Here is a 23,740-nt window from a genome sequence, read left to right on the forward strand (position 1 = left end):
AAATGGACCTTTTCCAGTCCTGTGGCCACTGCTGAGTTTTCCAAATTTGCTGGCATATTTAGGGCAGCACTTTACAGCATCATCTTTTAGGATTTGAAATAGCTCACCTTGAATTTCATTACCTCTAAAAGCTTTGTTAACAGCGATGTTTCCTAAGGCCACTTGACTTTGCATTCCAGGATGTCTGGCTCTAGGTGAGTGATCAGACCATCGTGATTATTTGGGTCTTGAAGATCTTTTTTGTACAGTTTTCTATGTATTGTTGCCACCTCGTCTTAATATGTTCTTCTGTTCAGTCCATACCATTTCTGTCCTTTATTGTGCTCATCTTTGCATGAAATATTCCCTTGGTATTTCTAATTTTCTTGAAGAGATCTCTAGTCTTTCCCATTCTATTGTTTTCCTCTATTTTTTTGCATTGATCACTGAGGAAGGCTTCTTATCTCTGCTATTTTTTTGGAACTCTGCATTCAAATGGGTATATCTTTCCTTTTCTCCTTTGCATTTAGCTTCTCTTCTTTTCTCAACTATTCGTAAAGCCTCCTCAGACAACCATTTGTCCTTTTTGCCTTTCTTTTTCTTGGATATGGTCTTGATCACTACCACTGATACATTGTCACAAACCTCCATCCATAGTTCCTCAGGCACTCTGTCTATCAGATCTAATTCCTTGAATCTCTTTGTCACTTCCACTGTATAATTGTAAGGGATTTCATTTAGGTCATACCTGAATGGTCTGGTGGTTTTCCCTGCTTTCTAAAATTTAAGTATGAATTCAGCAATAAGGAGTTCATGATCTGAGCCACAGTCAGCTCCTGATCTTGTTTTTGCTGATTGTATAGAACTTCTCCCTCTTTGGCTACAAAAAATGTAATCAATCTGATTTTGGTGTTCACCATCTGGTGATGTCCATGTGTAGTTTTCTCTTGTGTTGTTGCAAGAGGGTGTTTGCTATGCCCAGTGCATTTTCTTGGAAAAACTCACTTAGCCTTTGCTCTACTTTTTTTTTGTACTCCAAGGCCAAATTTTCCTGTTATTCCAGGTATCTCTTGACTTCCTATTTTTGCATTCCAGTCCCATATAATGAAAAGGACATCGATTTTGGGTGTTTGTTCTAGAAAGTCTTGTAAGTCTTCATAGAACCATTCAAATTCAGCTTCTTCAGCATTACTGGTCAGGGCATAGACTTGGATTACTGTGATATTGAATGATTTGCCTCAGAAATGAACAGAGATCATTCTGTCATTTTTGAGATTGCATCCAAGTACTGCATTTCAGACTCTTTTGTTGACTATGAAGGCTACTCCATTTCTTCTAAAGAATTCTTGCCCACAATAGTAGATACAATGGTCATCTGAGTTAAATTCACCCATTCCAGTCCATTTTAGTTCACTAATTCCTAAAGTGTTGATGTTCACCCTTGCCATTTTCTGTTTGACCACTTCCAATTTGCCTTGATTCATGGACCTGACATTCCTGGTTCCTATGCAATATTGCTCTTTACAGCATCAGACTTTACTTCTATCACCAGTCACATCCACAACTGGGTGTTTTTTTTGCTCTATAGTGACCGAAATGGGAAGAAAATCCTAAAAAGAGGAGAAATATGTATATTACAGCTAATTCATTTTGCTATACAGCAGAAAGTAACATAACATTTTAAAGTAACTATACTCCAATAGAAATTTTTTAAAACATTAAAAAAATTGCAGCTAAGTAGGGAGTAGTTCAAAAAAGATACCTAAAGAAGGAACCAACTAGTTCATCTCCCACCAGAGGCTAGCAGGACTTGAGCAGGTCCACGTTTTGCATCTGCTGGTCTGAACTAGGTTGTTGTTATATAATGAATATCCTGTCTGAAATGTTTATGCAGAAGCAAGGAACTATTTATATTGCATATTATATGGAGTGCCTGAAAAGCTTGAGGGCGAGTCTAAAGATTTATCCTGGAGCATTAAAAGAAGGATCAGACCACAAAGCAGATGCAAAGGTGCAATAAAAGTAGGTTGATTTCTCATTACAAGCCAAATCAAGTTCGTTCAAAACTCCAGTATTCAAAGGTATGAAACCATTTCCATATCTAGTAACTCCACTTGTAAAGAAATACATCCTCTTATCTAAACTTAAAGAAAATGTTGGTGGTTCAGATGGTAAACAATCTGCCTGCAATGCAGAAGACCTGGGTTTGATCTCTGTATTGGGACAATCCTCTTGGAGAAGAGCATAGCAACCCAATCCAGTATTCTTGCCTGGAGAATCCCCATGGACAGAGGAGCCTGGCAGGCTACAGTCCATGGTGTTGCAAAGAGTCTGACATGATAGCAACTAAGCACATCACAAAGAAAACATTTATTTTCCACCTCAATAATATATGTATATAATTTGTCCCTCCTTGGCCACCCCGATACTCCCTGAGCTCATATACCATTATGCCATCATCATTGTTCTGAATGGTTTTGCCACCTGTAGCATCAGAATTATCAGTCTATATGCAACACTTTCTCCAGTCTGGTATTAATATTCAAAAAAATTAGAATCCAGTCATTTCAGTTTTTGCTTCATATATCTCAGCTCCCCCAACACCTTCAGAATAAAAGCCGTTCTTTTCTTTCTTTTTTTTTTTTTTACAGCAGATATCAGACCCTTTTTTGATCTGTCTCTTGTTTTGCCTTTCAAGGGTCATGTTTACCATCACTGCATAAACTCCTTTTGCTCCAGTATTTCCTCAAAAATGTGATGTCTCCATATCTCTTTATTAAATGTCAGTATCACTGCTTGACTCCTTCCACCATTTTTTTAAGCCTGACTAACATCTTCTTTGCCATAAAAATTAGTCTCAGAGGCACTTCTAACTAGTGATTTCCTTAAAGGCCCTTTCTAATTTCTTTTCCAGCTGTCACTCTGAGCTAAATCTCTCTGTCCTGCTTTGTAACCTCCCAGAAATTTCTGTCTTTGCGCTAGATCTGTCAGGTGTGCATGCTCAGCTGTGCCCTGCTCTGAAACCCCATGGACTGTAGCCCACCAGGCTCCTTTGCCCATGGAATTTTGCAGACAAGGATACTGGAGGTCTGTCATGAGGAAGTAGTAAATTAAATAGATACTGCTAATAACATAAAAATTGCCAGGGAAATGACTTCTACAGAAAGCCCTGCTCTTAGTGAATTTCTCTGCTTACTACAGTTTATAAATACTGACAAGGCTAGTCTACACTTCACATCTAATCTTCTATATTATTTAGAACTTTCCTGGCTATTTCCATCTACTTGCTTTACTTCAGCTTTAAGATCAGCTTATCAGATTATAAAAAGCAAATTTCTGTTGATATTTTAATCAAATACAATTACATCAACTTTGTAGACTAATTTAGAAAAAAATGACATTATTAATATTATTTGAGTTTTGAAAGTGAAAGTGAAGTCACTCAGTTGTGTCCGAGTCTTTGTGACCCCGTGGACTGTAGCCTACCAAGCTCCTCCATCCATAGGATTCTCCAGGCAAGAATACTGGAGTGGGTTGCCATTCCTTTCTCCAGGCGATCTTCCCAACCCAGGGATTGAACCTGGGTTTCCCGCATTGGAGGCAGACGCTTTAACCGCTGAGCTACCAGGGAAGCCCATTTGAGTTTTGCCCTATAAGAATAAGATATATGTAAGGGAGGGATAAATTGGGAACTGTCGGAGTAGGAAATGGCAACCCACTCCTGGATTCTTGCCTGGAGAATAACATAAACAGGGGAGCCTTGCAGACTACAGTCTATGGGATTGCAAAGAGTTGGACATGCCTGAGCAGGCATGCACATACAGGGAACTACATTCAATATCTTGTAATAAACTATAATGAAAAAAAAAAAGAAAACCATATACTAATGATTAGCTTCCACCGTCATGTGAATGTAAAAAAAATGTTACATGTGAAATGAAATGTAAATAATAGAACTAATTATCATGCCAACCAAATAAGAGGACAATATCTTTTATTATGGGGCTTCCCTTGAGGCACTGGTGGTAAAAAACGAACCTGCTCATGCAGGAGACATAAGAGATGTAGGTTCAACCTCTGGGTTTGGGAAAATCCCCTGGAGGAGAGCATGGCAACCCACTTCAGTATTCTTGCCTGGAGAATCCCATGGACAGAGGAGCCTAGCAGGCTGCAGTCCATAAGGTCACACCGAGACAGACATGACTGAAGTGACTTAGCACAAAATGTGTATGAAATGTTAGCAGTAATATGAATAGCATTGATAGTTACTACTTATTAAGGGCTTACTTAATCCCAGGTAAGTTTTATAACTCTACAGAGAACATCATATAAGTTAATTAAACTTCAAAAAACTGTAGCTTATTCTTATTTTTTTCCATTCTTATATAAGAAAACTGCTCTTTTGAGAGATTAAGTAAATTCACAGAGGTAATAAAAGAGTAAGATAGAGTGCTAACCCTATTCCTGATTCTGCAATTCTTTCAGTTGACTTTTAATTTTCACAAAATAATCCTGATGATCCATAATTCTTGTTTTTATTATGTCTGCTAACTATAGATATGTATCCCTTTAAATAAAAACAGGAATGCAAGTTGATGATTTTAGCTTGGTTCCTAAGTGTATTTAACAGAGAAGGGAGGCGGGAGAGAGTTCTGTCTTATCGTTTTGATGAGACTCACAATGAATCCTCATTTTGGAGTCTTTTAGATCAAATCTTCTCTCTGGTAAAATATTTCTTTTTTCCTTTAACACGGTTTTGATAGAACTTAAATTCTTCTGTTGCTGCTTCTGATGGGCTGTTCTGACCTCTAAATGTTTACGATGCTGATGCTGAGGGCCAGGTCTTTATGTCTCAATATTTTAAGTATATTTTTAGTTTTACAACTAGCTATGAAAAAATGCCTTTGACAAGCAATTCTATTGAAATACTTAAAAAAAAATTCCAGAGATAAGTTTTGGCAACTTTATTTCTGTAATATTATCTGGAAAATATTTCCTTCATTTATTCATTCTTCCCACATTGACTTAGGAAGTATGTAATATAGTGATAAAATAAAAGGGCTTCATATATATCAGTTAGTGTTAATTTTTACTGAATCTTAGTTGGAAAACTTGGTTGTTTTACAATTACAAACCTATTGCTAAGCAAGGGTTTTCCTGTATGGATACTCATAGATTTCTAAGAAGCTGATTCAGAATTAGGATTTATTATGTGGATGCTTTAATGTGTGGGTCAGAACAAGTGGTTTATAGATCTCCATGCCATGTACTGTTTCTTCCTGCCTTAATGGAAAACTCTTAAACAAATGTGTATATTAAGGAAGTATCCCAAGGTAGAGGTAAGTGGTAATTCACAATGAATTCTTTATTTAGCTTCTGCCATAAAATTATCCTTGCTGTAAGATAAGCAAAATATGCTAACATATTAATAATATATACTAGGGTCACAAAATAAGTCAAAATTAATTTAAAGTGAAAAATATCCCTCCATGTACAAAATTTTATTTATTGTGAGGAATAAGAGAAGATTTCGAGTCATAAACTAAAAGTGCTATGTAAATTCAAAACTAAGTTTTTCTTTCTCGAATTCATCATTAAAATTATTGGGGGAAATCAATATCTGATTATAAAATAATTCATCATCAAAGAGAGAGATTTCAAGTGTAAAATGATGTGAGCGCCGGTTGAATAGCTAAGGGATGAAAGACAAAAGAGGAAGACTTAGTAAGGCAGAGACTGGAATTTTGTTCAAAAATTGATTCTGAAAATAAGTAACAAAATAAAATTGGAAATGTATGAGTAATATTTAGCTACTTATGAGACATTACAGAATGTCTAATCTTTCTTCCCATTTTATTGACATTGAACGTACAAGCCATGTACGTGTACAAGCTGAGATCTGTTTAGATCCGGTTCTTGTAATCAAGACTCTATGCCAATGGATAGCTTGATAGTTCTATTCTCAAGTATCTTTAAAGCATATCATATCATTTTTTTTCCTGCCTGCATAGCTCTGGTTTTGAATATTTGGGGTTTCAGCTATTCTCAATTATAAAAGAACACCTAAACCATAAGAATCCACACCTACACCTAGTTAAGAATACTTTACTGATTTTCTCACTTGTACTGATTAGGGAACTTAGGGTTTTCAAAAATGATAGCTGAACCCTCTAGTTTCCTGATGGCATGTCACCATCAATGCAAAGCTAGCAGAAGAGAACACAGAAGCAGATGAAGTGCTCAATGGTCCTCCTGAGGCCCTGGTGAGCTGGCCGAGGCCTTCAGGAACACTGGCCGTACAATTTCTTGAAACGGTTCCCTGTGTAAGTATTGCTGCAGAGAGGAGATTGCTGCTTCTAAATTGTTTCTGCCTGCTCGGGGCTGGCCTCTGGGACTCACTACAAAAGGCTTTCTTAAATTGCATCAATCTCTAATTGCCTACGGGGTTCAAAATTATGCATTTCTTGCCCTTCAGTTAGGAATGTCAGTGAGAACCGTAACTCCTCTAACTTTATCTTGTGAGACCACACTTCTTTTCTTGGGCGTTGGGGTGTAAATATGCCCAAATCTGCAATTAACCTTGAAATTGAAAAAAAAAAAAAAAATCCTTGCATCAGTGCTATTCAATGCGACTCCCTTTTATTATAATTCTCACTCTTAACAATGAGTATGTTTGATCTAAAACTTGTTATCTTTCAGTCAGAAACTTTACTCCGTGACCTTATCCTCATCTGTCTTTTTGACCCCACCCTCTCTTCTATTTTTGATCATTGCATGTGTTATATTTTATCATTTTAATGACTTTGTTGCCATTTATTCAGTGCTGGAATCTATCCCCTATATTGGCTTTTCTCTTATTCTCTTCTTTTTTTGCTCTTCTCTGTGAGAAAGTTTCAAGATGTTTTCTACATCGTTTGTTCGATTTAAAACTTTCAGTGATGATGTTGTATTTTATTGCTACTAAATTTTTAATTTAAATTCAGAAATAAATTTTGTGGGTTTTTAAAATGTATTTTTTTCTCATATAGGCCATATTTTAATTTATATTTCAGTTTCTTCATCTCAGTATATGACAAATTCATTCTCTGGTTGTTCACAGCAAACAACAACAAAGGAGAAAGTCATCCTGAGTTTTTCCTTTCTCCCACACCTTAGCCCATCCATCAGCACATGCCATCAACTCTACTTTCAATTTATATCCTCAATTCAATCACTTCATTTCTCCTCTATTTCTTGTATCTTAGAAAGAGGCATTATCATTTTATATATAAAACCTCAGTATCATCTGACCTAATGATCAGATCAGGTATTAGATCTAATCCATGGGGCCACAAACAGCTGGACACAAGTGAGCAACTTTCACTCTTTCACACTCATCTCCAGATTCTATTCTCATTCCCATATAATGCATTCTCCACAAAGCAACCACTGAAGTGTCCTTTTAAAACTCACTCAATCATGCTACCTTAAAAAATGATATTACTCTTTACGATCACCTGATTCTTCCTTTTTCTTGGGTACGTATTCTCTATACCTGTTACATTGGGATTCTTAGGAGAAAGAGTACACATCCTGATGTCATAGTGACTTGGGGAGTAATTTGATGTAAATGCAGTGATCTGGGCCAGTTCTCAGCAGAAGTAAATCCATCTTTCTTACTCTTCCTGTCTGCCCTGGGGCATGGTTGTTCAGCATGGTGCCCAGAATGGAAAGACACAGAGGAAAGTCATAGCTGACCTATATCCATGGATGTGCAATGTGAACAATAAATAAGTCCTTGAAGTTTATGTCACAGCTCAACCTATCCAGATAGAGTCCTCTACCTTCCCTACCAAAACCGTCCAGTGCTTCCTGCAAAATGGAAGACCATACCCTTTTGAGGGCCTGCCTGTAGGGCCTTCCATGATTTAATGTCTCTACCTCTCTGCTCTGATTCCTATATGAACTCTGATCCAGGCACCCTGAGTACTAATGTTCCTGGACTCCTCCAGATCCCTCTCACTTTGCATGGTGTGCATTTACTTTCAGTTCTGCCTGAAAAGCGTTAAAAAACAAAATATGTGAGTCATTCCCTCCCTCAATTTAGCTCTCACCTTTCATAAAGGTCTTTTCTAACCACTCAGTAAATTATTCAAAGTGAATGACTTTGTGTTTCATACCCTGCATTATTTGTCTTCACAAACCTATTGCTTACATCTTTAAAAACAACCATAACAATGGATAACATTTATTGAGTAGTTACCACATGGAAGCACTGTTCTAAGTCTTTTCTATGTCTCATCTCATCTTATCCTCTCAGTAGTACTATGAAAAAGGTACTGCTATTATCTTATTTTACAGATTAGGAAACTGAAGGATAAAGAGGTTAAGTAATCTGTCCACATTCATAAAGAATTAAGTGAAAAAGCCTGTAACAAACCTGTGCTTTCTCATTTTAGAGAACAGGCTCTTAGCCAGTATGCTAAGCCAGCCTGCAGTTGTCTCAAGTGTGTGGATGACTTCTCCTTGGGGCTATACACTATTCATCTAGAAGCTATTGCAATTCCTTGCCAAGATCAGAAGTTGAAAGCTGGTGTGATGTAACCTGGCAATATTATTTCAGAGGTTCAACAGATTTAGAAAAGCCAAGATGCTATTCAGGCCATAACAAACCCTAGCAAAGGAAACAGGCATTCTGTCCCCTGTGTTCCTCTTTTCATATATTTTTTTTTTCTATTTTTAAAATTTTTGTAATTCTTTGGAGGATCCATGTAAAGAAAATAAGCATTTCAGTATCTAGCTTATCACAACTTCCATGGAATAAATAGATCATATATAACAATAAAGATCTAGTGATAATTAGATCATGAATAATAATAATAACTTCTTAGCTATGATCCAGTGTCAGAGAACCTTGAACTCCACTGCATGGGAAAAGAGAGAGCAGTCTCTAATGAGTTGTGTGCTCTCTGTTTATTGTGGCTTTCTAGCCCTGGGCTTCCAGACATAAGTGACTCAGAATGACTTAGATACACAACACAAGAAACAGGATTTGAACATATTGCTGTCATCTCTTATAGCCCTTACTCATTTGGATATGCTGGTGAAGGAAAGCTTAGATGGTGTTTTTGTGTTTCCTGTGACACATGCCACAGTATTAGGAAAGAAAACATACACCTAATCCCTAAGAATTTTCCTATCATTTGATTTTCCAATCCATGACCATGGGGCTTCCATTCTAGTTGTTGAGGGTGGTGAAGAGAGAACAGACAATGAACAATAAAAATGGAATAAAAATAAAATTACATAGAATGTTAGAAGCTGGTAACTGCTATAGAATAAGAAGAGCATTCAGAACAAAGGGGTTAGAAGTGTGCAGACTAGAACAAAACAAGGTTTGGTATTAAATAAGGGGTCCGGGTGTTGGCATGGATATTAGTATGTCCAATCTGAAGAGGATAAAAATCTACCTGCAATTTGTAGATTCCCAAAGCCTCTACCTTAGTTTTTCCCAGAGGAGCAAAACTCCATTTATGAAAGAGGCACAGATGGCTTTGATTCAGTCTTTTCTCTCAGTTTTGCTTGAGAGGCGATGGCATTTATTCTGTCATTTCTGGCTGAGTCATATTGCTTAGAAAAGGTAAACTCATAGTTACAGAAATAAGATACAAAAGAAAACACATGCTTACAAAATGTCAATAGCAGCAGAGATTTGGCTAAAAATGAACATTGTCGTGATTTCAATTGTTTTTTTCCTTGTTTTTACTATCTGAATAATATACTAATATGTGAATAACTAGAACATAGTGTGAACAAATCCAGACAAAAAAATAAAGGAGTACATAGAATACAGAGTAGTGGATTTTTAAAAATAATGACTATGCTGATTCCACAATTTTATATATAGCATCTATTATTTACAATATAAATGAAAATATTAGTTTGAATTTAATTTATATTGATAACATCTTAGAGTTTAGAAGTAAGAGTATATGTAAAAATTACTAGTCAAATGTTTAAAAGTAAAATAATTAAAACTTAAATCATAAATAAATTTCTTCATACCCTCAAGATACATCATATGAACAAAACATTTATGAACACAGAGATAAATTAAAATATTTTCACTACAAAATCATTTTAATTAAAAATATTGTACATATTTAATTGGAAATGTTTGTTTATGGCATTTGAACTATTAAAAAGATGAATAATATTTATTAATTATTCTTCAAAACCAGGTATATTTGTAAATCCAGAGCTTATAATCCTTTTCTGTGGTATTTATTGCCTTCAGTGAATCAGACTATACAAAAATCAAGGGAGGGTTTTCTTTAACTTAGTAATTGAAAATCATCGATTGAACCAAGCCTATTTCAGCAAATAGTGGTTTTATGGGTAAGATTTCACAATTCATTGGCACTTTACTAAGAGAAAAATCCCAATTTACTTTTAGGAAACATTCTCTTGCTGCCATCACCTATAGTAAATATACATTTTGACTGAAAATTAATGGGAATCTCTATCTTTTCCCCTGCCAAACACATAAAAATGATTGTAACTCTTGAAGGCAACCACTTTGGAGAATTATATTCCGTACAACCATGGCAAGCTTGTTGTAAATACATACCTTTGCAAAACCATATTCAAAGACAGTTTGGAATAGAAAACAGAAAAGTAAAACAGAAGACAGACAGATAGATGCCTACATACAGTCTGCTTTCTCAAGATTTATACCTTCTTTTTTTTTTTGGCCCAAACACATCATATTCATTTAATTTAACCACTTATTAATCAGATTTAGCATTAAGTTGCTACTTATATTTCTAACCATTAATGAAGCTTAAGAAGATGAAGGATTTGTCATTAAGGGTTTCCAAAGCAATCATTTCATATTTCTTCTGGTCTTCCAGGAAAGTGAAAGTATTAGTCTCTCAATTGAGTCCAACTCTTTGTGACCCATGGACAGCAGGCCCACAGACTCTTTTGCACATGGAATGGAGTGCATAGCCATTCCCTTCTCTAGGGGCTCTTCCCATCCCAGGGATGAAACCTAGGTCAACCACATTGCAGGTAGATTATTTACAGTCAGAGCCATGGTTCCAAAATAATTTTCAATAGCAGCAACTTTGATTTTAAAATTAAAGCACAAAAAGACAATTTGTGGATTTTCCATATGTATATATGTAAATTTTTATCTCGTAATTTAAGGATTACCTAATGATCAAATATCAATAAAGTTATCAAATATATACTTATGTCAAAAAAGCTGCTACAGTATCATATAAAGAACTCCCATAGGCAACTCTGGTTCCATGTAAGGAGAATACTACATTCATTGCTCTGGGAAAGCAAATCTGGCATCAGTGATCAATAAAACATAGCTAAACATTTATCAGCTAATCTGGATGAGTTATTTGACATTTTGTGCCTTTCTCCTCCTCAATAAATTAAGAGTAATGTATAAATATTGTGTCCGGCCACCTCATAGGACTATATGGAGTAGAAAATTAGACTAAGTTACATGATTTTGAAATTCTATAAGAATTGTGAGAACCATGTTCATCTCGCATATTCTCTGAGAGAATATTTCCCACTAAACTGACTATATTATCTGGTTTTCCTGACACATGGTACTATATAAAAATGATAAAAATGCTAAATTTTCCATGTGATTTTGGTGGTGCTTTTCTGTGCAGTTTTGCATGCTGTGCACATTCTATTTTATTTAATCATTATAATAGTCCCATGACAAGATGAGAACTCATGACCCAAATGTTCTAAAGGAGGAAACTGAGTGACAAAGAAGGGATTTTCTTAAAGGCACAGTGTTCATTAGTGAGAATAGGAATTGAATTCCATTGGCCCATCTGCAGAGCCTATGTTCTTAATCTATACAGTATTTTTAGTACTGTCTCTATTTCTAGTGTGGGAATGAAAAGAACCATCAGTTTGTTCTATTAAGTAACAGTATTAGGGTTTCCCAGGTGGCTCAGTGGTAAATAACCTCTCTGTCAATGCAGGAGATTTGCGTTAGATCCCTGGGTTGGGAAGATCCTCTGGAGAAAGAAATGTTAATCCACTCTAGTATTCCTGCTTGGAAAAATCCCATGGGCAGAGGAGCCTGGCAGACTACAGTCCATGGGGTTTCAAAGAGTCACAAAACTTAAGCGACTAAGCAATAACAACAAAATTGTTGTATATCAAAATATAGTTATTTCAGCTTTTTAATTCACACATTAAAAAAAAAAAAAAACTGTTCTGCAGAAATAGCCTGATATGATGTTAGACAAGAGAATAGGAAGTTTAACTGAAATTCCCACATGACATTACAAGTATACTTCAGGGAAAAGGAATTTGTCTTGAATTTGATTAATGTTCCCAAAAGACAAGTGAGAAGTTACTGGAGCAGTATAATTCCATGCAAGAGCTCACTCATTTCTCACCATAGCATATCTATTAGCTGGTAAATAATTTAAATATTAATTAGCATATAGTCCCATCCCTCATTGCCTCATTCTCTAAATAAATTTTTAAATGTTTGATATAATCCAGGCTAAACTAACTTGGTTATTTAACATTAATAAAAAAGGTCATTCTCTTTAATCTGTAAGGACATGCTTCTGGGGACTGTTTGCTGTACGCTTTTGTATTCTGAACACTTATTATGTGATAATGCAGTCAACCCTCACGGAATTAACTACTTCATTATACAAAGTAACTGAATTATTTTGGTGATTTCCAATTTGTCAGAATTTGGTTCTTTTAACATGCAAAATGCAATTGAAGTAAATCGACTGTGTTTAATATCTGTTGACATATGGAAATTAGGCTGATGTCTTTGCTTCCTTATTAATTCTATTTAATGACAAGCCTGCAAAGTAAAATCTGAAGACAGTTTATAATAAATCTACTATAGAAAAGAGAGACGTTACAGGGACCCAGATATACAGAAATTTTGTAATTGTCTTTATTTACAGTAAGGAGCTAGTTAAGTAATTATGCAATGTAAATGAATACACTGCATGGGCCACTACTTACAACATCACACTATCTTCTCTACTTAGAGGTCTCTAGCAGTCAAAGCAACCTTTGCAACCTGCAGTGAAGCAGAGAGAGACAGCAGGAAGTTGGACAATGCGTGCAAAAACATGGGTGTGATGTTTTAGTGGAAGACATGCACCTACAGAATATAGGGTGGGAGGCACACCAGCAGTAAAGTTCATCTTCTTCACCTGAACGATGGTGCCCAGGTAAAGAGAAAAGATGGGAAGCAATTTCTATAAATTTAAGACTTGATAAGTAGGAACTGGAATCACAAGGATAATTATGTGAAATAGCTGCAAGGTTACATTTATCATATTCATAGCACATGTAAAGATTTCATAATTATGTATATATACACATAGTGAGGGGCTTCCCGGGAGGCTCAGATCGTAAGGAATCTGACTGCAGCGAGGAGATGTGGCATCAATCCCTGAGTCAGGAAGATACCCTGGAGAAGGAAATGGCAGCCCACTTCAGTATTCTTGTCTGGGAAATCCAATGAACAGAGGAGAACAGTGGGCTAGAGTCCAGGGGGTCAAAAAGAGGCAGACATGAGTGAGCACCTAAGATCCCCACACACAAATACTGAGAGATAATGACCATCATAATAGCATAGTAAAAGCTCACTAATATAACCAGGATTTCAGGAAACTTTTTTGTTGTTGTTGTTAGAAAAGAGACAGTCTTGGCTTTGGGAGTAGCTCAGATGCTTTAGAATCAGCAGTAAGAGAATTAGAAAGAGTGAAGGGAAAGTAATTGTATATTTAAGGAACAGTTCATGCAAAGATGGGCACAGTACAGGACAAAAATGATATGAACCTAACAGAAGCAGAAAATACTTAAGAAGAGGTGGCAAAAATACACAGAAAAACTATGCAAAAAAGATCTTAATGACCCAGAAAACCGCAATGGTGTGATCACTCACCTATAGCCAGACATGCTGGAATGTGAAGTTGAGTGGGCCTTAGGAAGCATAACTGAACAAAGCTAGTGTTGGTGTTGGAATTCTAGTTGAGCTATTTCATCTGAAAAGATGATCCTGTGGAAGTGCTGCATTCAATATGCTGGCAAATATGGGAAACTCAGCAGTGGCCACAGGACCTGAAAGACTCAGTTTTCATTCCAATTCTAAAAAAGGCAATGCCAAAGAATGCTCAAACTACTGCACAGTTGCACTCATCTCACACGCTAGCAAGGTAATTCTCAAAATTCTCCAAGCAAAGCTTCAACAGTACATGATACAACAGATAACTTCCATATGTTCAATCTGAATTTAGAAAAGGCAGAGAAACCAGAGATCAAGTTGCCAACATCCATTAGATCATAGAAAAGCAAGAGAATTCCAGAAAAACATCTACTTCTGCTTCATTGACTGTGTGGATCACAACAAACTGTGGAAAAATTTTAACCAGATGGGAATACCAGACCACCTTACTTGCCTCTTGCAAAATCTGTATACAGATCAAGATGCAACAGTTATAACCAGACATGTAACAATGGACTGGTTCCATTGGGAAAGGAGCATGTCAAGGCTGTATATTGTCACTCTGCTTATTTAACTTCTATGCGAAGTACATCATGCAGAACCCTGGGCTAGATGAAGCACAAGCCAGAATTAAGATAGCTGGGAGAAGTATCAAATATCTCAGATATTCAAGTGACACCACATGGCAGTATGCAAAGAGGAACTAAAGAGACTCTTGATCGAGGTGAGAGAAGAGAGTGAAAAAGCTGACTTAAAACTAGACATTCAAAAAATTAAGATCATGGCATCCAGTCACTCAGTTCAGTTCAGTTCAGTTCAGTCGCTCAGTTGTGTCTAACTCTTTACGACCCCATGAATTGCAGCATGCCAAGCCTCCCTGTCCATCACCAACTCCCGGAGTTCACTCAGCCTCACGTCCATTGAGTCAGTGATGCCATCCAGCCATCTCATCCTCTGTCAACCCCTTCTCCTCGTGCTCCCAATCCCTCCCAGCAACGGAGACTTTTCCAATGAGTCAACTCTTCGCATGAGGTGGCCACAGTGTTGCAGTTTCAGCTTTAGCATCAGTCCTTCCAAAGAACACCCAGGACTGATCTCCTTTAGGTTGGACTGGTTCAATCTCCTTGCAGTCCAAGGGACTCTCAAGAGTCTTCTCCAACACCACAGTTCAAAAGCATCAATTCTGTGGCGCCCAGCTTTCTTCACAGTCCAACTCTCACATCCATACGTAACCACTGGAAAAACCATAGCCTTGCCTAGACAGACCTTTGTTGGCAAACTAATGACTCTGCTTTTGAATATGCGGTCTAGATTGGTTATAATCATCATCTGCAGTGATTTTGGAGCCCCCCCCAAAAAAGTCTGACACTGTTTCCACTGTTTCTCATCCATTTTGCCATGAAGTGATGGAACCGGATGCCATGATCTTCCTTTTCTAAATGTTGAGCTTTAAGCCAACTTTTTCACTCTCCACTTTCACTGTCATCAAGAGGCTTTTGAGTTCTGCTTCACTTTCTGCCATAAGGGTGGTGTCATCTGCATATCTGAGGTTATTGATATTTCTCCCAGCAATCTTGATTCTAGCTTGTGCTTCTTCCAGCCCAGCGTTTCTCATGATATCCTCTGCATATAAGTTAAATAAGCAGGGTGAAAATATACAGCCTTGACCTACTCCTTTTCCTCTTTGGAACCAGTCTGTTGTTCCATGTCCAGTTCTAACTGTTGCTACCCAACCTGCATATAGGTTTCTCAAGAGGCAGGTCAGGTGGCCTGGTATTCCCATCTCTTTCAGAATTTTCCACAGTTGATTGTGATCCACACAGTCAAAGGCTTTGGTGTAGTCAATAAAGCAGAAATAGATGTTTTTTTTCTGGAACTGTCTTGCTTTTTTGATGATCCAGCGGTTGTTGGCAATTTGATCTCTGGTTCCTGTGCCTTTTCTAAAATCAGCTTGAACATCTGGAAGGTCACGGTTCACATATTGCTGAAGCCTGGCTTAGAGAATTTTGAGCATTACTTTACTAGCATGTGAGATGAATGCAATTGTGAGGTAGTTTGAGCATTCTTTGGTATTGCCTTTCTTTGGGATTGGAGTGAAAACTGACCTTTTCCAGTCCTGTGGCCACTGCTGAGTTTTCCAAATTTGCTGGCATATTGAGTGCAGCATTTTTACAGCATCATCTTTCAGGATTTGAAATAGCTCAACTAGAATTCTGTCACTGCCACTAGCTTTGTTTGTAGTGATGCTTTCCAAGGCCCACTTGACTTCACATTCCAGGATGTCTGGCTCTAGGTCAGTGATCACACCATCACGATTATCTGGGTCATCAAGATATTTTTTGTACAGTTCTTTTGTGTATTCTTGCCACATTCTTAATGTCTTCTGGTTCTGTCAGGTCCATACCATTTCTGTCCTTTATCAAGCCCATCTTTGCATGAAATATTCCCTTGGTATCTCTAATTTTCTTGAAGAGATCTCTAGTCCTTCTCACTCTGTTCTTTTCCTCTATTTCTTTGCATTGATCGCTGAGGGAGGCTTTCTTATCTCTCCTTGCTATTCTTTGGAACTCTGCATTCAGATGCTTATATCTTTCCTTTTCTCCTTTGCTTTTTACTTCTATTCTTTTCACAGCTATTTGTAAGGCTTCCCCAGATAGCCATTTTGGTTTTTTTTCATTTCTTTTCCATGGAGATGGTCTTGATCCCTCTCTCCTGTACAATGTCATGAACCTCTGTCCATAGTTCATCAGACACTCTATCCATCAGATCTAGTCCCTTAAATCTATTTCTCACTTCCACTGTTTAATCATAAGGGATTTGATTTAGGTCATACCTGAATGGTCTAGTGGTTTTCCCTACTTTCTTCAATTTAAGTCTGAATTTGGCAATAAGGAGTTCATGATCTGAGCCACAGTCCACTCCCAGTCTTGTTTTTGGTGACTGTATAGAGCTTCTCCATCTTTGGCTGCAAAGAATATAATCAAGCTGATTTAAGTGTTGACCATCTGGTGATGTCCATGTGTAGAGTCTTCTCTTGTGTTGTTGGAAGAGGGTGTTTGCTATGACCAGTGCATTCTCTTGGGAGACCTCTTATTAGCCTTTGCCCTGCTTCACTCACTTCATGGCAAGCAGATTGGTAAATAATGGAAACAGTAACAGACTTTATTTTCTTGGTCCCCAAAATCACCACAAATGGTGACTACAGACATGAAATTAAAAGAATCTGTAGTACTTGAAAGAATAGCTATGACAAAACTAGACAGTATATTAAAAAGTAGAGACATTACTATACAGACAAAGATCCGTATAGTCCAAGCAATGGTTTTTTAAGTAGTCATGTATGGATGTGAGAGTTGAACCATAAAGAGGCTGAGCCCTGAAGAACTGATGTTTCCTAATTGTGGTGTTGAAGAAGACTCTTGAGTCACTTGGACTGAAAGGAGATCAAACCCCTCAATCCTAAAGGGAATCAACCCTGAATATTCATTGGAAGAACTGATTCTGAAGCTCCAGTAATTTGACCACCTGATACGTAGAGTCAACTCACTGGAAAAGACCCTGATGCTCAGAAAGATTGAAGGCAAGAGGCAAAGGGGATTACAAAGGAAGAGATGGTTGGATAACATCACTGACTCTATGGGCATGAGTTTGAGCAAGCTCCAGGAGATAGTGGAGAACAGGCAATCCTGGAGTGCTGCAGTCCCTGGGGTGCAGAGTTGGACATGACTAGATGACTGAACAACAGCAAATTGCATATTTGGAAGAGAAAAATTTGGTGCAGTCAACCTGTAGAAAATATGTTTTAAAATGCATTTCTAATTGAAATTACAAACAAAAAATGCAAAATTCTGCAATTACAGATTTAGCTGTTACTGATACTTATGCAAACAGAACAAATAGCTCACCATTCTAAATTTACTAGGGAAAAAACAATTAGAGAACAATTCAGTTTTTTAAAACTTCTGACTTGTATATTTGGCTTGAAAAAATATAAAGCCATTTTGAATAAAAAGGAAAAACAGAAATGCAGTCAAACCAGATGATACCTTTATTTAGCATTGCTATGTGATATGTGCTTTCCTAAATGTTTTCATGAATTAACTAATGTAATTTCACATTAATCAAGTAAAATAGGTAGTATTAGTGTTTCCATGTGCAGCTGAGGAAATAGACAAGAAAAAAAAAAGAATGGTGGGACCAAGATTTAGGCAACAGGCTCTAGATCCCTAGGCCTTAAACCATATATTGCCATAATGTGCCATTTTTGTGAACAGTCTACAAATATAGCTAATGGAAAATCTCAGTGGTTCAAGCCTGCAATTAATGACCAAAAAATTGAGTTTAAAAGACAAAAAATATACAGTAAATCCTTCAAAATATTAATGTAGAATGAGATATTTTTATTTGTATTGAAATATAATTGACATATTAGTTTCAGGTATACAAGATAATTCAATATTTGTACATATTACAAAATGATCATCGCAATAAGTCTAACAGCTGTCACTGTACATAGTTGCAATTTTTTTTCTTGTGATGAGAACTCTCTCTACTCTCTTAGCAAGTTTCAAATATGCCATAAAGCATTCAGTTCAGTCCAGTTCAGTCATTCAAACGTGTCTGACTCTTTGCGACCCCATGAATTGCAGCACGCCAGGCCTCCCTGTCCATCACCAACTCCTGGAGTCCACCCAAACCCATGTCCATTGAGTCAGTGATGCCATCCAGCCATCTCATCCTCTGTCGTCCCCTCTTCTCCTGCCCTCAATCTTTCCCAGAATCAAAGTCTTCTCAAATGAGTCAGCTCTTTGTATCAGCTCTTTGCACTGGAGTTTCAGCTTCAACATCAGGCCTTCCAATGAACACCCAGGACTGATCTCCTTTAGCATGGACTGTTTGGATCTCCTTGCAGTCCAAGAGACTCTCAAGAGTCTTCTCCAACACCGCAGTTCAAAAGCATCAATTCTTTGGTGCTCAGCTTTCTTTATAGTCCAAGTCTCACATCCATACATGACTACTGGAAAAACCATAGCCTTGACTAGATGGACCTTTGTTGGCAAGGTAAGATTATTAACTATAATTACCATGTTGTACATTATATCCTCATGACTTATTTATTTTATAACTAGAGTTTTGTACTTTTTTATTCCCTTCACCCACTTTGCCTACCACCTAGCCCTCAACACCCTGCATCTTATTCTCTGTATCTGAGGATTTTCTTTTGGGGGGAGGTATTTGTTTATTGTCCACATATGTATATATGAGATCGCACAGTATTTGCCTTTCTCTGTCTAACTTATCTTGGCAAAACATTCTCAGTATCTATCTATGATATCACAAATCATAAGGTTTTGTTATTTTCTCATGGGTGAATGATGGTAATAGTATGTGGTACCTATTACCTCTCAATGATTTTTAACTGTAGTATTGGATGTTCGTTAGCTACATTTCTTCAATGTTTCAAAAAGACAATATTATCTTCAGTTATTGTGAATAAAATGTGAGTACGTTTCTTAAGACAGTTCATAAACCCTTCACAAAAGCTCTGAATACTTTTGTGGTATGTAGTACAATCTCTTGACCCAGTCTGCCTGAAAATAGCCTCAGAGTTTGAGAAATGGCTGATTCAGAGACCTTGCCAAAGGTTCCACAAAGGAGACATTAAGAAGTAAAAATGTATTTTTTAAATTAAGGGCTCATGTAAACAAATTTCTGTTACAAAGCAATGCAAAAATGGACAAATTGAGGATCAATTTGCATCTCAAATTACTAAATGGAGTAAAATTGAAATGAGTTTTATATCTATATATAAAATGCTACTTCTGAACTGATGTCAAAATATGTCAGAATCCCCCTTAATACACCATCTCAATTGTCCATATGCATGAAATATTTCAGGCTTTTGACTCACCTCTACTCACATTTGGTGCTGTTTAGTTAATTTCTTTCAGAATTACTTTTGAAAGGGAAATACTGCAAAGCAAGATGTATAAACCCTTGCTTGGTGAGGGCAGGCGGTAACTTTGATAAATAGCACTTGAGGTACTAGGGAGACATTTATAGGTTCTCTGGAACTGTAAGAGTGAACAGCATTAAAATAAGCAGTGAAAAGTGCTAAATCAACAAAAGTGATATGATTTCTGGGTTTATTTTAATAGAAAAAAGTCTGTAAATAACTAAATCAATGCCTCATTTAGCCTTCCTTCCTCACCATTATTTGCCATGTTAATGCTTTTCCTGGTTCAATCCTTGTTCCATAATCCTGTCTGATTATTTTCTTGTTCTCTAATATAACTCATTCTTCAAATTCTAAATAGCTATATGAAGTATTCTCAAATATTTCCAGCAAACCAGACTGTCGTATTCAATCTTCTGATATATTACATTAATTAACGCAGTATTTGTTCTACTTACTTCATAGGCCACCTGAGGTTCTCTTTCTGCCTGATTGTCCTACTAAGATACAAAATGAGAACGTGTTGAATGGCAAGTGCTTCAGTGGGAAAAAAAAAAAAAAAAAGACTTTAGTAGGAAAATTAGAAAGCAGCCACTCCCAAGCTGTAAGAACCTGGTTCACCTCACAGAACACAAGCATCCATAACTTCAAAACAACAAGAGAACACATAGATATGCACAAAACCCCAAACAGTGATGCTAATTAAGCCTGTATGCTACTTTAGGGAATGTCGAAATGCCATTAAGAATATAAAGCTTCAATAGGGCAGATTTTCAAATATTTTTTATTAGTTCTAGTTGCCAGATGTCTTGTGGGATATAGCTTGACAAATGAAGGACCACATTGATAGCTAATTACTAATGACTGAAGAAGGATATGGATAGACAGTTATAATTTAGTGACTAAAAAATATTAAATCTACTTCCCCTTTCTTATATTATTTTTTACTGTAAATCCTTTTACTTCCCATTTTGGGGCATGTAGCCTACTTTTCTAAGTGTCCTAAAACAATCTTTATATTGTGTAAGAAAAATCCTTCAAGTTTTCCTGAGGAAAATTCAGTGTAGTCGAGTTGTTATAGTCCTCTCTGATTATAACCTGCTAACATAAAGGAGTAATACAGGTAATTATGTCCATTCAGTAGTCATTTTATAGATGGAAAAAAGTCATGACATTTTCAGTCAAAATAGTTATTTATTGTTTTATATTCACTAAGGTTTTGATACATTGATTTTATCTCACTTGCCTTTTAAGTAAACTTTCTGTCATGACTGATAATTTTTAAGATTAATACAGGATACAAGGAATAAAGATTCAAGAGAGAACAATTTAGGCCATTAATTGTAAGTGGCACTCTCTTCATTATGTTGGGCAAGTTTATATCCATCCATCTCTTTATAAGTATCATTATTATCTTGCCTCACCAACCCAGACCTTTCTATAAACGCCATGTGTTCAACTAGTCTTTTTCACATAGATAGCTCTCAAGAACATAAGAGTCAAAATAACCGTGAATTAACTCTCTTCACTGATCTTTGTCTTATACTCCTCATCTTGTAGAGGGCTTCCCCCCGCTGGCCAAGTTCTTAAGCTAAAAGCCTGAGGACCGTGTGAATCATTTCCTTTCCCTCCCACCCTACTGTCCATCATTCATCTGGTCCTTACAAATGTACTCTAAAATGCCTCACATATCCTTTTTTTCATTTTGTATCTACTGTTGAGTTTAGATCTCGCTGTCACATTTCACATTATGATGTCCCTGACATTGTACTCGACTTAGCCACAGCATTTGCCATACTGGATTCCTTTCTCTTCCTTGAAATACTTTTTCCAGAACACTATACCCTCTTGGTTTTCTCCCTTTCACAATAATCACTGCTTTTGTGTGGCTTCTACCTTTTCTCCTAAACTCACTGGCATGTGGCAATGTTCATTAACTGAACCTTTTTTATACCCTTATTCCTTTGGCTGATATCATCAATCTTAATGGCTTTAGATATTAATCTGAACTAGTATTCTCTGAACACTGGAATGTGAAAGTGAAAGTTGCTCAGTCTTGTCCCGACTCTTTGTGATTCCATGAACTATACGGTTCATGGAATTCTCCAGGCCAGAACACTGGAGTGGGTAGCCGTTCGCTTCTCCAGGGGATATTCCCAACTCAAGGATCGAACCCAGGTCTCCCGCATTGCAGGCAGATTCTTTAGCAGCTGAGCCGCAAGGAAAGCCCCAGAATACTGGAATGGGTAGCTGTTCCCTTCTCCAGCGGAGAAGAGGTCTTCAATTCCTGATCAAGGAATCAAACTGGGGTCTCCGCAATTGCAGGCAGATTCTTTACGAACTGAACTATCAGGGAAGCCCCGCAAACACCAGCTTACTGATTATCAACCAAACATCTCTGTCTGGGGGACTGAAGATACTTCTCACAGAGTTCGTGCAAAACTGCTTTCTGTAACTTCACCCACCTCCTCCAAATAGTTCTTCTCACACTCTTCTACATCGCAGTGGGAAAACCTTGGATCATACTCCATTTCTGTTTTTTTTTTTTTTTTTAATACAACACATCTATTTCATCAACAAGCACTGCTTTCCAGACACATCTTGCTTCTGTTTAAAAAAAAAAAACTTTATTATCTCTAAACCTATTTACTTAATTCTACCTAGTCTATTCCCAACACAGCAGCCAAAGCATTATTTTTTTAAGGCCCTGCACACAGCTTCTTGGGGCTTCCCTAGTGGCTCAGTTTTGATCCCTCGGTGGGAAAGATCTCCTGGAGTCAGAGATGGCAACCCCCTCCAGTATTCTTGCCTGTAAATCTCTTGGACGGAGGAGCCTAGTGAGCTACAAACCATAGGGTCCAGAAAGAGTCAAACACAACTTAGTGACTAAACAACAGCAACAGCTTTTTAGAGCCCTGGCCAGGGATTAAACCCAGACCCTCAGCAGTGTAAATGTGGAGCTCTGACTTCTAGACCACCTGGGAATTCTTGGAATCATGTTAAAATATGTCAGGTCACATCATTCTTTGCTGAAAACCTGCCAATGCCTCCCTGTCTCTTTTGTCATCAAATAAACAACTGTACAATAACTTACATGCCTGTAAATGATATGGTCTATGATGTCATTCTGATCTTGTCCCCTCTTTTTCTTGTTCTTTTTGCTGTGGAGATGGTGCCCTCACAGATTTCCCTCAAACAAGCTAGAAAAGCAACAACATTAGGACATTTGTACTTGTGATTCTTTTTCCCTGATATTTTTTTCTCTCAAATCCATTTAACACCAGCCATCAGTCATGTGCTAGTAAATATTTAGCAATCAAAAATATATAAGCATGTATATAAGCATATACATGATTATACAAGTTTATTATACAATAAAATAGATATATAACACCCAATTTACAAACAATTATAATGTACACATTATTACAAATTTAACTAATTTATTAATTCTTACAGAATGCTAGCATTGATTTTTACCAAACTCTTGCATCCACACACAACTTATTGCTGCAATCCAACAGATATTGACAAAACCCCACTGCAAATAAATGCTTGATTGCTATCTGATTCAGCAAGAAGTTTCTCAGGTCATTGACAAATGCATTTTAGGTTCTGGCTTGGGTGCTGGTCAGTATTTTTATTTGCTTTCAGTTCAGTTCAGTTCAGTCGCTCAGTCGTGTCTGACTCTTTGCAACCCCATGAATCACAGCACTCCAGGCCTCGCTGTCCATCACCATCTCCCGGAGTTCACTCAGACTCACGTCCATCGAGTCAGTGATTCCATCCAGCCA

General features: G+C 37.1%; 1 protein-coding gene and 1 non-coding gene across 5 annotated transcripts in view; one reads left to right on the top strand and one right to left on the bottom strand.

Annotated features, from left to right (window-relative positions):
• The window catches only part of CDH18 (cadherin 18), a 411,562-nt gene that overhangs the window by 213,802 nt on the left and 174,020 nt on the right, over positions 1-23,740 (top strand). The window lies entirely within an intron of this gene.
• TRNAW-CCA (transfer RNA tryptophan (anticodon CCA)) lies at positions 3,539-3,610 on the bottom strand. Its single transcript has one exon. It is a non-coding gene; the product is annotated as a tRNA-Trp (tRNA).

This window comes from Capricornis sumatraensis, chromosome 18 (assembly GCF_032405125.1).
Source record: "Capricornis sumatraensis isolate serow.1 chromosome 18, serow.2, whole genome shotgun sequence".
Lineage (NCBI taxonomy): Eukaryota > Metazoa > Chordata > Mammalia > Artiodactyla > Bovidae > Capricornis > Capricornis sumatraensis.